This window comes from Cyanistes caeruleus, chromosome 4, assembly GCF_971803275.1.
Source record: "Cyanistes caeruleus chromosome 4, bCyaCae1.hap1.1, whole genome shotgun sequence".
Taxonomy (NCBI): domain Eukaryota; kingdom Metazoa; phylum Chordata; class Aves; order Passeriformes; family Paridae; genus Cyanistes; species Cyanistes caeruleus.
Genome location: NC_141704.1, coordinates 45,827,555 through 45,842,148, shown reverse-complemented (window position 1 = coordinate 45,842,148; position 14,594 = coordinate 45,827,555). Strand labels below are relative to the sequence as shown.

Genomic DNA, 14,594 nt, shown 5'->3' with positions numbered 1-14,594 from the left:
CTGCCCCTGAAGAGGAAGGAACAACAGAGAAAATATGTGGTGGACTGACCACAGAGCCTATTAGTCATTCCCCTGCACTGTTGAGGATGGAGAAGGTAGAGAGAAAATCATGAGTGAAGCTGAGTCTGGAAAGACGGGAAGGTTAGGAGTAAGGTGTTTTCTAAGGTTAGGTTTTATTCTTCATTACTCAGATCTGATCTGATTGGTAATAAATTAGGCTTTTTTTCCTAAGTTGAGTCTGTTTTGCCTGTGATGGTAATTGCTCAGTGTTCTCTTTGTGCCTTTATCCTGACCCAGGAACTTGTGGTTGTATTCTCTCTCTCCTGGCCAGCTGACATGGAAAGGGATAGCAAAGGGCTTTGGTGGGCACCTGATGTTTAGCAGGAGTCAACCCACCACAGTATGACACATACCATCAAATTTGTGATGTGATAAAAAGGAGCCTGTTTAATCATCACCAGCAGATGCTATCAGTAATCCATAAGAGACACCTAATTTTTAATATAAGTGGGAATATTTTATTTTTTTTTTTTATCTCTGGCTATACTGCCAGAATTTTAAGTATGGATGCTTTAGTTTTCCTTGGTAAAACATATGATGGCAAGACAATAACTACTGACAAAACTGTTCATCTTCTAACTAAATGAATTGAATATCAAGAAATAAACACAAAACCCCACCCACTCACCAATCAAAAAGCCATTAAAATTCATTTTAATTCAGAATAGTAATTCAAAACTTTCTTGAATTTAAAAACTCATAACTGAATAACCAGTAGGTGACTCCAAATTTGTACTCTTAACTCTTCTTCATTTTGATTTGCTGTATTTAACTTACCAAAACCATAGATGAGTACACCTCAGAAGCCTGCACCATTTAATAACCTTTAATATAAAGCTTCAACATGTGCCATAGAAGGGTGCAATTTTAGAGCTCTCTTCTACTTAATATATTTACAGAAAGTGTAATTTCAAACAGTATATTATTTGCAGTTTTGGTGAGATGGAAAAACATCATAGTACAATATATTTTTACAAATAGCTTTAAATAATCTATCATGTAGCAAAGACTATATGATAAGAGACTTGATTTGCAAATGTGTAAGTGTAAAAAAGAAAAATATAGGCCTTTACTTGTTCGGTTTTTATGAAAAAAATTCTTGTTTGAAACTAGTGCTTTTTGGCTGAGATTTGTTTCAGAATAAAAAAGCAATGATGTACACCATTTTAAAGTGGATTTCCTAATGCATAGGCTAGCCTAAAGGTTTCAAAATCCCTGAATAATTAACAAGTACTTACAGGAAGTAGCTCTACAAGGAGTTGATCCACTAAAGGAGGTTTGGTCAGCCTTAATAAAGGCAGGGACCTTGGAGGGTGATTACAAGTCAAGTAGAACATTGGAACAAGGACAAAAAGGGAAATAAATAGCAGACTCAAGAGGATTTCCACCCCATACTGAACCTTGCAGGAGAGAGACCCCATCTGGTTCTGTCCATCCCAGCATCATTCCTGCTGTAAGCATTTCACTGAAATACTTTTAGCTGTATTTCTCTGTGGAAAGTGCTTCATCCAAGCTGGTGGTAAAGCTCAAAATACTATATGAATGTTAATTGATCTTAGGTTTCAACATTTCTTCTCATCTAAATTGTTAAGTGGTCTATTTAAATTCCAATCTCAGGTCTTAAATCTCAGTACTCAGGTTTTTTTGATTCAATTTTTTAATGTGGCACTGCTCAAGATGATACTTAGCAAGACCTACATGTATTGTAAGCAAATCTGTAATGTATGTCTGTGTCTCCTCATTTCCCTCATATAAAGAAAATACCCTATTCTTTGTGCTTGAGGCATTCTGGCTGTTTCAAAATCCTGACAGTGTAACTTACTTTGCCTGACCTTTGTAATTCTGGTTTGGTTGACATGTCTTGGCAAAATGTCTACACACTGTGGAAATTTGCACCCATATCAGCAACTTGTGGCTGACCAAATTTTGAAAAATTATATAGCCCTGCGATTGACTTCTTATTTCCATTCCCTTATAAACTGGGCAAAAAAACTAGAAGCTAAATGAAATCAAACTTCTTCTCAGTTTTTCTATGCATTCTCTCCTATAAGTTTCAGTAAAGCACAGCAATGAGTGATTTACTTGATTAACTTGTGAAATAGCTAGCAGAAATGGCTAGTTAGCTGTACTTAATGTATAGATAAAGGTAGGGTTCTGAGACATCTCTTCTGTGAAAGTACAGTTATTTCTAAAATGATTAATTCTGAGATATTCCTAATGTCATGTATATACAGAAGTAATAGCACTATTAAAGAAAATGGTGTGAAGAAAGGACCTTGACCCAAATTCATCCCTGGGGTAGTTTCAACAATTAGAGAAGAGTCATGCTAGGAATAAAGCTGACCCCCTGTTTTAAATTTCAGGGACTTTTGGAGGCAGTAGAAAAGACTTAGTGAAATTACAGATGTCATTTAAATAACAGTGTGATTCAAGAGGATGTGAACATATGCTCAAGTGTTCAGTTAATGTGATGGAGCTCCAGACCCTGCACAGAATAAGAACTTTCGTGACTATGAGTATTTGGCAGTTTATTGAGGTGGTACCCAGTACTGTGGTGAATATCAGAAAAGGAAATTGTCATCTGCGCATGTTTGGGAGCAAACCAAAGATAATATAACTTTGAAATGACTTGTAACAGAGAGGGTTAGCTACTACAGATTCAATCCCAAAGATACCATTTAAGATGCTTCAGAAACACTTTGTGTGTTTTCTCTTTGGCTGATCTTGCTGGTAGGCAGGATAAAAGGTTTTAAGGAAGCATCAGAGTTTGAAAGATTCTCATAGGGACTGAAAATTTGGAAAGTGAAAAATAGTAAGGCACTTTTGTGGGGGACAATTTGGAGACTGCAATGTACAACTATTCACAGGCAAGTTTTCTTTCATTTTTTGCATGAGAAAAAGCACAGGGCAAGGAAGAGGCAGATAGCTCTCAAGCTCTGATGAAGTGCAGCTCTCTTGTAAATATTTTAAACAGACATATCTTCTGCTAGATATTTGCTTAGTCCTGATGGGCATGTCTAGGAGCTTTGGTTTGCTTCGTGTCTCCCTACAGTGTGGCAGCAGCACAGCACCCAGCAGCAGAGGCTTGTCCTCTGCAGAACAGTGCCCAGCACTTCCCAGGGCTGGCCACTCTGATGCTGAGTGCCCCAAAGGAGCCTGTTTAATCCGCCCTTTGTTTGGGTTAGCAAACATGACTGCTTCCCTCCAGTTACTGCAGAAGGTGGGTCCCATCCAAAAAGCACAGCTGTTGGCACACTGCTCATGTATTATCCTCTTGCTGGAAAAACACTGCATTTTTCTGGTCTGACTTTTTTTTCCCCTTTTCTTCCTCTTTTAGAAATTGTTTTGAATTTCTACCGTATTTGTACCTTGATGTCACAAGCTTCATACAAAAAAATCTCACACACCCTGTTTCAGCCCTTAGGCTGGAGAAATTCCTTCCAGGACAGGAACCATTGCCCAGTCACTAAAAATACCTCTTAAAGGCATACAGTTCATGGAAGAGGTTTAATTTCTTATCTACAGAGGTGACACTGCTTCCTCAAGAATTTTGCCAGTGGTTTCATACCAGTGCACAAAAAATAGATTTGTATGACCTCAGATCAAACGAGAGGAAAAGACTACTGGAACAAAACAAGTCTATGACAAAATCCAGGAATGATGGGAAACTCAGTTCCCTCAGATGTGAGAAATTTCATATACATGCAGCTGAAAAATAGCTGTAAGAGCTGGTGTTTTATCTTGACCCCTGGTAGTCATTGAACAGCTTAATCCTTCAATTATTAGAATTTTTCTTCCTCATAATTACCAAGTAACAGTGCCACTGCCATGACACACACTGCACTGAGGTTCAACATTACCAGAGGAGCTACATAAGAGAAGACTGCATAATTATCTATTCATCCAGAGGGGACAATGGAAGAGGCAATGCAAACCATGTATTCCAGAGTAAAAGTGTAGGATGGGCAGATAAAACAATTTGCAGCTGATGAGATCTACTGGTATAATTAATTTCTGGGTCAACCTGAACATATCATGAATCTAAACAAGTTTTGGTGAACGTTTTTCAGTATATAGAGATTTTTAGAGATTATTCTTTTCAGAAAGTCACGTGCAAAATTTTGCTACTTGCTCCCCATTTGACATATCAGAAATAGGATTTTCTATTTATTCTGCAAGAAAGAAATTCCAAAGAATTAAGAAATTCCAGAAGAATTTCTGCTTTTGATGATTTTTTTTTTTATGAAAAATTGTTCAATTGGAACCTGCAAAAACATACATTAATATTGACAGAAGAATTGCATGGTTGTGTTCAAAAATAAATTTCTAACTCTTATAAAAAGATTGAAAAATCTGCTGTTCAGAAATACAAAAAAAAAATCCAAAACCCAACCCAAAATGAAACATACTGTCACTGCTGTAAAGAAAAAAATGTATGACAGAGACCTCTCTCTCTAAATGTCTGTTAGCTTGAAGTTGAAGATGTGTGAAAAATGCTGCCCAGGCACAGCAGGTGTGTCAGAAGTGACCATTAAAAAGATCTCAGATAATGAAGTATTCTCTTCCCCTTGACAGAGATGATGAACATGAATGAATGACCTGCCTGATATTACTTGGTCTGAACGAGTTCAGAACTGCCTGCTGAGCTATTAGTTATTTGTGGATGTCGTGCACAAAACCAGGATCAAAATGCATCAGCCCTGTCCATCATAGAGTTCTACTGAGAGCATTTTAAAGGTATTTGCCTCCAAATACATCAGATATTTCCATTCTAGCATATTATATGCAACTTTTTTATAAGTAGTGAATAATCTATTGATCAAAATTATCTGACGACACATTAAAGGTTGTGATATAAATCTGGAGTTACTTCTAACAAAAAAAGTGGGGTATTCTGGCTACTCCTCATACCAGAAAAAAATTATAAATATTTTAATAAAATTCCTATTCCCGCTTCTCTTACAAGCCTTTAGCATTTTGTTGCACTGAAGAGAAAATAAAAACACAGAATTTCATTGAATGATATAAAAGAAATATGAGAAAGATTTGATGTCAAATGGAAAAGCTTGTGGATTTATGCGTCGAATTTCCCATTTGAAATTCTACTTAGTCATCTTCTCTTCATTCTGGAAAGAACTACATAAAATGTGATGCTTTTATTTGTCTTTCACTGAAACAATTAAACACTTGCATTATAGAATGAAAAGGAAAAAGTAAAATTCATTTTCACTTCACAGAGAAAGTTGAAGATTTAAATCCATGGACTGTCTCTTAAATAGGCTGCATGTTTAAAATATGGCTCTTGCATATTTTGGACAAAATTTATGTGTCAATGTACTATTCCCCAAAACAGATAGAAGACCGTTCTGCAGAAAGAAATTGCTGGTGGTAGCAATGTCCAATAAATATCTAGAAACTGAAAATAGCAGGAACATTTTTTATTTGTAATGCAGGACATTTTACGAGGCAAAATTTTGTAACATATACAGAATTACACACTAAGAATTACACACTGTTTGACCCTTACTTTTAATGAAAGCTGTTCATATCAATCCCTGCATGTTACACTGAAAGTACTTTGCTCCCCCAGGTCTAGCAGTTAAAACAAATTTGGTATTATAGACTTTCAACTGATTTAGAACTGAGAGATAAATGGATGTTTAACACACAGGCATTGCAAGTCACATTAAATGCCTGATCCTAAAACCCACTGAAGTCTGTGGGAAGCTTTCCATTGCTTTAAATGGGCTTCAGATCAGGCTCCCAGGGGGTCACTTGGCAAAGCCACAGTTAAAACATCTGACAGTGTTTGTATTACAAGCGTCCACTTTCACAGGGCTATAATCTCAGTCATAAATATTCACTCTGGATTCAGCTCTTGCCATATTCTGTAGACCAGTTTTCAAAAGTGGGTTTGATAGTTCATAAATTATTATCTGCACAGGTTGCATTCTTTTAATGGGAATACACATATGGCTCCATAGAGACTATTTATTCATGTATATATATATGTGTGTGTGTTTGAGTGCTTGCATGCTGAATGCAGAAACACGTGCTGAACAACTCAGCACAGTGAGGAGATTTTTGCCTCCACAGTAGCCTTGGAGCCTCTTCCCATTTTTTTGTTAGGTGAACACTCTGACCACCCCTGTGTGACAGTGCCCCTCCACTCCAGCTCTCCTCTGATATTGAGACCTGGGAAGAAATTTCTCCCCCTAAAGACATCTGTGTTCAAGTGTGCATCAGAGTGAGCTCCTCAGGCCCCCACAGTGGGCAAAGGACATCAAGCCAACACACCTAGAGTGAGTCATCCAAGCCTGAGATACCAGACAGCAAACTGCTCCCTAGTCTCCACAGATGTATTGACTGGATCTTCACTGATTATAATGGTGAAGAGGATTGACCCTGGATGGATTTCAGATGACCTCCAAAGCTGTGCTATCCCTTCCCTTCTCAGCTGGGCAGGGGAGAGAAAATATAATGAAGAGTTCATGGGTCAAAATAAGGACAGGGAGAGGTCACTCACCAGTTACCATTACAGGCAAAATAAGCTCGGCCCAGGAAATTTACCTTAATTTGTTACCAATAAAATCAAAGTTGGATAATAAGAAATAAATATAAAAAAACCCCAAGCTAAACCCCCCACCCTTCTCTTTTTCCCAGGATCAACTTCATTCCCAGTTTTCTCTACCTTCTCCCTCAGTAGTGCAGGTGGATGGGGAATAGGGGCTGTCATCAGTTCATGTTGTCTCTGCTGCTCCCCCCTCAAGGGCAGGACTCTTCACACTCCTCTCCTGCTCCACTCTGTGGTCTTCCATGGGCTGCAGGTGTATCTCTGATCCTTTATGGATCTCCAGGGACTGCCTCACCACAGGCTACACCACGGACTGCAGGAAATCTCTGCCCTGGCTCCTGGAGCACCTCCTCCAACCCTTTCTGCCCTGACCTTGGCAGCTGCAGTGTATTTTTGCTCTCTCATAGTCTCTCTCCCAGCTGCAGCTGACCTTTGTTTTTTAAAATCTGTTGTCCAAGAGGCGCTACCACCATTAGTGATGGACACAGCCTTGGCCAATGGCAGGTCCATCTTGGGAACAGCTGGAATTATCTCCATGGGACATGGGGGCAGCTTCTGGCAGAAGCCACACTTGCAGCCCCCCACTCCTCTCCACCCCTTCCCTCTGCTTCCAAAACCTGGCTATGCAAAACCAATACGCTATAATGGGATCTTAGAAAATTTGTTCACAGCTTTAGTTTATGTGTTTTAATCTTGAATGGACTTCCAGCAGTGAAGTTGGCCTCTGTTGCCAGAAAACTGGCTGGAGATATTCACACTCACTATAAAGAGGAGCAAACAACAGCAAAACAGTGCGGTGAATAATGCTTTATCATGTTCTCCAGGATATTTATTTCTGTAAATTCCTATTGTCCCATCCTCTTCACTTCACAAGGATCGTTTCTAGGAACCACTGAGCTGTTGTTACTTTAGTTCTAGAAGTGCAGACATACATTTAATAAAGCAACTGATATGGATGATGGAGTCCAAAATTTATAATCCTCCAGACTCAGAGCAAGAGTAATGATCTGCTGAATCTGAGGATGTGTGATATTAATCTCTGATACCCCGTGTCAAGAATGGATACCCACTATTCAACAGTACCTTGACCTTGAGAGGGCACTTGAGTCTCAGAGGGAGTAGAAGAATTGTTCAATTTTTGCAGAGCAAGCTGTGCCATCTGCTAACGTCACCCCTCTGAGCTGCATGTGGCTTCCTACCCTTTGAAGAGTCTCCTCTGAACTGGAATGGTCATCCAGGAGCAGTGAATGGTGAACAGCTTCCCAAGGGTGTGCTGTCCCTCAGGGGTAGACTGGGACAAGTCTACCCTTGGGAAGCATTGGGTCACCTCAGCTGCCCGCAGTAGCCCAGAATCACTCGGCAGATTGACTGTGGTGGGTGAGGTGTCCACACCTGGGTAGAGCCTGGGTAGCTCAGCACCTGGGAGCATAGTGAAGGTGTGGCAGATCCATGCCAGATACCAGCCTGCAGCTCTGGCACACTGCACATCCTGTGCCTCTAGACAGAACTTGCCCTGTGCTCTCCTGTATTGGATTGCCAGGATGAGCTGAAGGGGAAAGGCAGTAAATTAAGCCTGGCAATGACAGACCTACATAGCTCAGGAGACATGGTCATTGTTAAAACAGAAGTATAATTGGACCCAGTTGCAGCCTTAATTTATTCCCTAAGTCAAGAACGGATGAATTTGGTTTCTTTGTCACATTTTGTTATGAGAACTAACCTTCTTCCAAAATGCTTTGGCATCAGCTGTTTTACTGTTTCAGTGGCATATTGACTCGTTCTATTCTTTATTGAGTATCAGTACCAATACAAACACTTTCCAGATGCATCCTTCAAGATCCTTTTCTCTTTCATGTCTCACTAACTCTGTCCCTGGGATTAAACTACCGTCTTGTCTCCTCAGCCAATTCTGAGAACACACATTAGCACAAAATTGCATGACCTGTGCTTTTGTCACCTAGCTGGTTAAATGAGGTACGTGTTAGTTTAATTGCAAATCTTTGAGTGAACAGCCTTGAAGTACACACCTTGGGGTGTGTAAATTCTCAAGGTTTTATGCTCTTTATAGCCTTTCAGTGATGGCTGTAACAATGACTTTCAATTGACTGACAGTAGTATGAGCTGTACAGCAAAAATAAAAGTATTGCAAAAGTATTTCATTGTTTTACTTTAAACTGTTTGCTGGGTAAAATGTAAATATTTAATGTAAACATACTTTCATTTTTGATAAATACGGCAATTGAACTAAAAAGCGTAAAAGTAAAATGAAAAGAAGGAAAAAGTATAAAAAGTAGGCTCGAAGTTGTGGAGGGCAGGGTTTGGTTTATTGTTTTGCTTTACTTTGGTTTTGGCCTTTCCATGAAGAAAAAATAAAAAAAATAAAAAAAAAAAAATCTTCAGTGATAATTCTCTACACAAAATTAGAGGCAGAAAGCACACTTATATGATATCAGAGACCTCACGCAATAGATGATATTGCACTCTGCGTGATTAAGCAAAAGCAACCCTAAGCATCTCTAGAGCTTATATAGTGCTATCTATTCTGCATCAGCCAATGATTTAATCAGCTGTGACTATAGCCAGACAGTAAACATATGTTACTCCTCCCCCAAGAAGCAGTAGATCTACCCTTGTTTGTTGATTCAAGCGTAGTGTACACTCCAACATTATTAGCCAGTCACCCATGCTTTTAAATACAGAGAAGATCTATTTGCTTGCAGAGAGAACTGTGAATACTTACAGGGTAGAGAAGAGACCTGAAGAAGAAAGGTAGCAATTACCCACCTGAGAATGAGAATTATTTTCTAGCCTGTAACTATACTGTTAGATTTTTACAAGGACACTTTTGGAGAGAAAGCAGTGCCTTGTTTTGCTCCCAGAAGCGCAGCCTGCTGAAAACTACACTGTGGAGCAATAAAGCCATTGATACACTGATGCTGTAACATCGTTTTCTGGGAAGTCACTTGCTTAAGGGCATGTTTCTCAGCATGGCACTACAAAGCTGTGGTTACTTTTGGTGATATGAGTATTACATATAAATGCACTCAGCATGCAACAAACTAACCACAAAGAAGATAGACAGGTTTGTTCTCCTTCAGTATTTTTCTGCTTTTCCTTCTTAGTGTTTCTCCAGTGAGCAGAGGTGTTTGATGCTCTCTTTATTGCACAATTTGTATTCCTTTCCCGCCTGCTTCTAAATACAGTGTCAATTAATTAGTGGCTATACCATTAGGAGACTATGAGTAGGATTTTCCAGGGCTTGTACAGCTAACTCACCATGATTACAGGTTATATTCCTGCAGTGAATGACGTGTCCTGCATTAAAATCCAGCACTTCTGGCACTTAAGGCCATGCTAAAAGTGGTGGGGTTCTCACTACAGGGGCTTCAAAAGAGCAGGGCTAAAGAAGTTTCATCCAGAAGAAATGTTGGTGACAACTTTCTTGACAGAATCTTGTGGTTGTTCAACCAAATCTTGCTCCTGAGTTCACAAATTCCTTTCCTTTAGCGTCTTTCCTACAAACATAATAACGAATGGCTCTGTTCTGAAAAGTTGAATATGTGGTCAGCTAAAATTTGTCCTCACAATGCCTAGTACAAATGATGATAGATAAATCTCCAGCTGCTCGGAATAATTGAACACTTAGACTGAAGATAAATATACCAAAAATTTAGCCCAGGCTAATCAATATCAAGTTAGAATAAAAAGTATGATCTGAATGATATTCAGAATGCTCCATCTCTATCAGGGAAGAAAGGGGGAAATGTGTACTAAACAATTTCCTCCCTAAGTTGAAAGATTAATTGTACTGTTGAGCAAAACTTGACACAAAAATATGTCAAAACAACTAATTCCTTTCTATTGATAAGGGCACATAAATCATTGTAGATACTGCATTTTTAGTGAGTCTGATTAGCAATTAGATGATGTTTCTAATGTATGTTCCTCAAAATCCATTGCTTTCTTTCCTTAATTTTCAATTGTATACACACATTTTTCAGTCCAATATAGTATGTAGTATTAAACCAGAAAAAGTGTAGATGACAGTCACAGATGGTTATTAATATTGATGTTCACCTAATTAAACATCATAACCCTGAGATGTTAATTTATAACATCTTCAGTAAAAGTCTGACAGATTTGAATGTATTATTAACATGATAGAAATAAATAGTCTTCACAACAATACTGCATCACTTAGGCATTTGAGGAAACTCAGTTTCTTAAAAATACAGTTTTACACCAATCAGTTAAATTTATGCCTTTGAATTGAGAAAGCAGCTTCCTTCTGTGCTGCTGTGGCATTTCACTGTAGAAATCAGATACTTTTGTCTTTGATGGTTAGTAGGAAATGTTGGGACTTACAAATAATATCAGGTCCCAGAAATGATTTGGCACTTTGTCATTAACAAGTTTCATATCTGATATTAGATAACCCATGTTTGTAGGAGTACTTTCCTCCTATCTTTTATTTCCTTTTCTGTAATATCAGACATCAGCTCCTCTGTAACTAGTAGTTTATCATGCCTATTTACATAACCTAAAACTAGACATTTGAAATGCAATGCAGCTACATAAAATGCTTTTTCATTGGGAACAGTAGATTGAAAATGCTGCATATCACGATGCAACAGTTTTTATTTTTAATCAAAGGGTTGCAAGTGGCAGTTCAGATTCAAGCTAAACATATTTCATTCAGCCTCCATTCCCTGGTGTAACACAACAAAGTAAATTGTAATGATCCTACCCATCTCCCTCCTCCTCTTCCTAAGAATCAATTGTGTTTGTTCACTTATCACCTTCTGTATCATATTTCATTTCTATTTTGGGACATCAAATGTGGTACAGAGTAGCTGCTACCTATTTGTGCTAAATTGTTTCTTGCTGCAGATTCTTATTCCTGTGCTGTGTAATTCATATCAGTTCTAATCTAAGGGTCTAATAACACATCAGAGTTTTTCAAATGCACAAGATCAAATATGTAGTTTTCTTCAGGAGTCTGGTTGAGGTCTGATCCTCTTAAATACCATCTAAATGTAGATTGCAGTTGAGTTCACCTTCTGCCCAGGATCTGATAGAGATTTATATTTACTATGCATTTTCCTAAATGGCCTGAAAGTTTAGAAGTGTCTCCATTGGCAGATTGCCCTCCTGATCTGCTGTGATCATTTTTAGGTAGGCAGGCACTTGAACTCTCCCTTTATTCTCTGAGAAAGCAGAAATATTAGACCTGAGAAGAAATATAACTGGCTTTACCTGCCAGTGATGGAAGATTGCAGTTATGCAGATTTGACAGCAAGGACTTCTGTCCTTGCTCCCAAATGATACTGCTTAGATGACTTTTTTCCAACCAATAATAATGTAACTCATTTTAATGCAGCAGGCTCTTGAATTCTGGACCTGACTTACACTAGTAGAAGTAATGACTAATATATAGTCAAACTTCATTACTTCTTTTATCTGACTTGCTGAAGTTATGAACACATGGAAGACACCAAGACAGGAGATTAACAAGGACTTTAGGCAACATACCAATCAGTTGAATATTTGGTCTAGAGAAAACATATTTAAGGAATTTTAGAAACAAAATTGTATGTATGTGAGAAATAATTGGCAAGATAATAGCTATATTTTTATATATACTTTTTTTTTTCTTTGTGAATATAATAATATAATTTACTTTATTTTTTTTAGGAAAGAATAGATAAAGCAAAACCATAAAATTACTTACTATTTTTCTGTTATGATGAAATATGTAAATTTGTCCCTTCTTAATGATTTTTCTTTGCTTCAAGAATGACTGAAAGAATAAGTTTTTATTATAAAAAATAGCCTTCTAAACTAGTATTTTCCCCACACATGTGCTATTCTGAGACTGAATATCTTGTCTCAGTAATGTCACTGTCAATCTGAAAATTCAATACAGAACCAGTTCAACTCATGGACCTATGAGTCAGACCCACGTGCTAACTAAAATAAAATGAAATTGAATAATATGTTTAGACACTGTGATGCTAAGCATTGCAATGGCCAGATTGAAAATACCTGGCTTTGAATTGGAACTATTTGAGTTTCTTGGCATTATTACACTTGGATACATACAGACAACTTGAAGGAAGTTCCAAAAAAAACTCACACGTTTAGGAAAGAGAAACTTAGATGTGAGATAATTGTTAGTTTTTTAATAAAAGCACCAGCATATGTTCTAAATATAGACTTTTGTAATAGTTTAGTTACCACACCCTCATTGGTGTTTCTAACTTCGAACACTCCTCTAAAACAAGGCCTTCAGCTCCCTTTCAAACTCCTCTTACCAGTGGAGGAGGAACATGCCTTACCCTCTGAAACCCAGCAGCAGAAGGATACATTAGTTTCCACATGAGGATTGAGTATCAGAGTAATTGAATACTTTTTAAAATTATACCACCGAAAAGAGGAATGTATTCCTGGGTACAGGGGCTGGAAACCAGCCCACCCATCCTCCAAATGTATCAACAAGAGAAAAGCTACACGAGTATCCCTTTCCAGTGGGACTACCAGTGCTTCTCCTGCTCCTTCGCTCCCAAGCACAGCCAGAGGTGCCCAGCTGTGCCCCAGCACTGCCACACGGCAGAAATTAAAGGGTCAGAGGGTCTGACAAGGTGCCCGCTCTGAATCTCCTCAGCAGGAGAAAGAATTAAAGAGTGTTACAGCCATTCTGCTGTTGTATGAAGAACTTCCTCAAACTTCTTTTTCTCTTTTGAAGAGGAAGCTCCCCCTTTATTTAGTAAAGATCATAGATTTGCACTGCTCTGGTGATAATCTCTATAAAAAAATCTCGGTCCAGGGCTGATTTGCAAATGAGACATGATTTAATTTAGTGCTGCTTTTTTGACCTGGTAAGATAAAGGTGTACTAGGGAAATTAGATATTGGGAAAAGGTGCATAGGGAAAGTGAATTCCCCCAGGGCATTTTGGACATTGAACACTCATATTTAGGATTAGTGTTTCAGACTTAAAGAGTTAGTTCACAGTTTAGGCCAATAATAATATTTTGGACATAGTGAATTGAGCCTTCTCTACACTCACTATCTTGAATTGAATGGAAGCCCAAAACTGCTTAAGGTTTCTGAGAGGATTGCTGTCAAGTCATAGAGAACAGATAGAAGGAACATTTTTTACTCCTCTAAGAACTTTGCGTTATGAACAACAAAACATTTTCAGTAGATGTGTGCTGAAAATGAAAGGGACAAGAAATTGATAGTTCAGTAAATGAATCTAGAGCAATGACCGGCTAAACAATAAAAAAATGTGTTTGAGAGACTGGAGTTCATTCTCACTGTCAAAGTGGCAAACAGCTCCCTGTACAAAGAATGGGGATTACAGCATATTCTCTTATCTGTCACCAGATGGAGGAGGATGCTTTCACAAAGACATTTTTAGTAAACCCACCAGGACAGAATTACAATTACCCATTGTGGGCAGATAAAATGAGAAAACCATCACCAATGCAGTTTTTTGCTGTGACAGCACTTGGGATCTAGACGGCAATTGCAAATACAGAGCCTTAAGTGAGAGAGCTCAATTACGACTTTATGCATTTTCTTGATTACATCAGCCATTAAAATATGCAGAATAGTATTTTCTAAAAGCTGATTTTCAGGTGAAGACAAAGAAGGGGCAGCAGAAAAGATTCTCATTTTCAAGAGGAAGCTAGAAATCATTGTCTCAGAGTAGAAAGCCAGAATATCACATATAAATTTTAAGTTTGTTTTATACATTTTTATAAATAGACTTCAAATAAAGCAGGGCATTTACATCAAAGCAGATAACCATTCTATTCATTGATAGAAGATTTTTTTTCTTTTCTTTGAAAGTGTCAAATCTGTGATTTAAAAATAGTATGACAGGCTGGGCTGCTGCTGTTAATGGGGAGAGAAGGAGCTGTGTGACGAAGAGACATTGCATCAGGTACTAACAA

General features: G+C 38.1%; 1 long non-coding RNA gene across 6 annotated transcripts in view; it reads left to right on the top strand.

Annotated features, from left to right (window-relative positions):
• Positions 1-14,594, top strand: part of LOC111932924 (uncharacterized) — a 56,263-nt gene that overhangs the window by 19,406 nt on the left and 22,263 nt on the right. For 2 of the 6 annotated variants that reach the window (XR_015285512.1, XR_015285513.1), the window contains exons 3-4: positions 4,636-4,797; positions 14,491-14,584. This is a non-coding gene — a long non-coding RNA (uncharacterized LOC111932924). Of the gene's footprint in view, positions 1-4,635; positions 5,094-6,189; positions 9,028-14,490; positions 14,585-14,594 lie in introns of those variants that run through there. The other 4 variants (XR_002866423.2, XR_015285511.1, XR_002866425.2 and 1 more) reach the window with 3 other exon arrangements.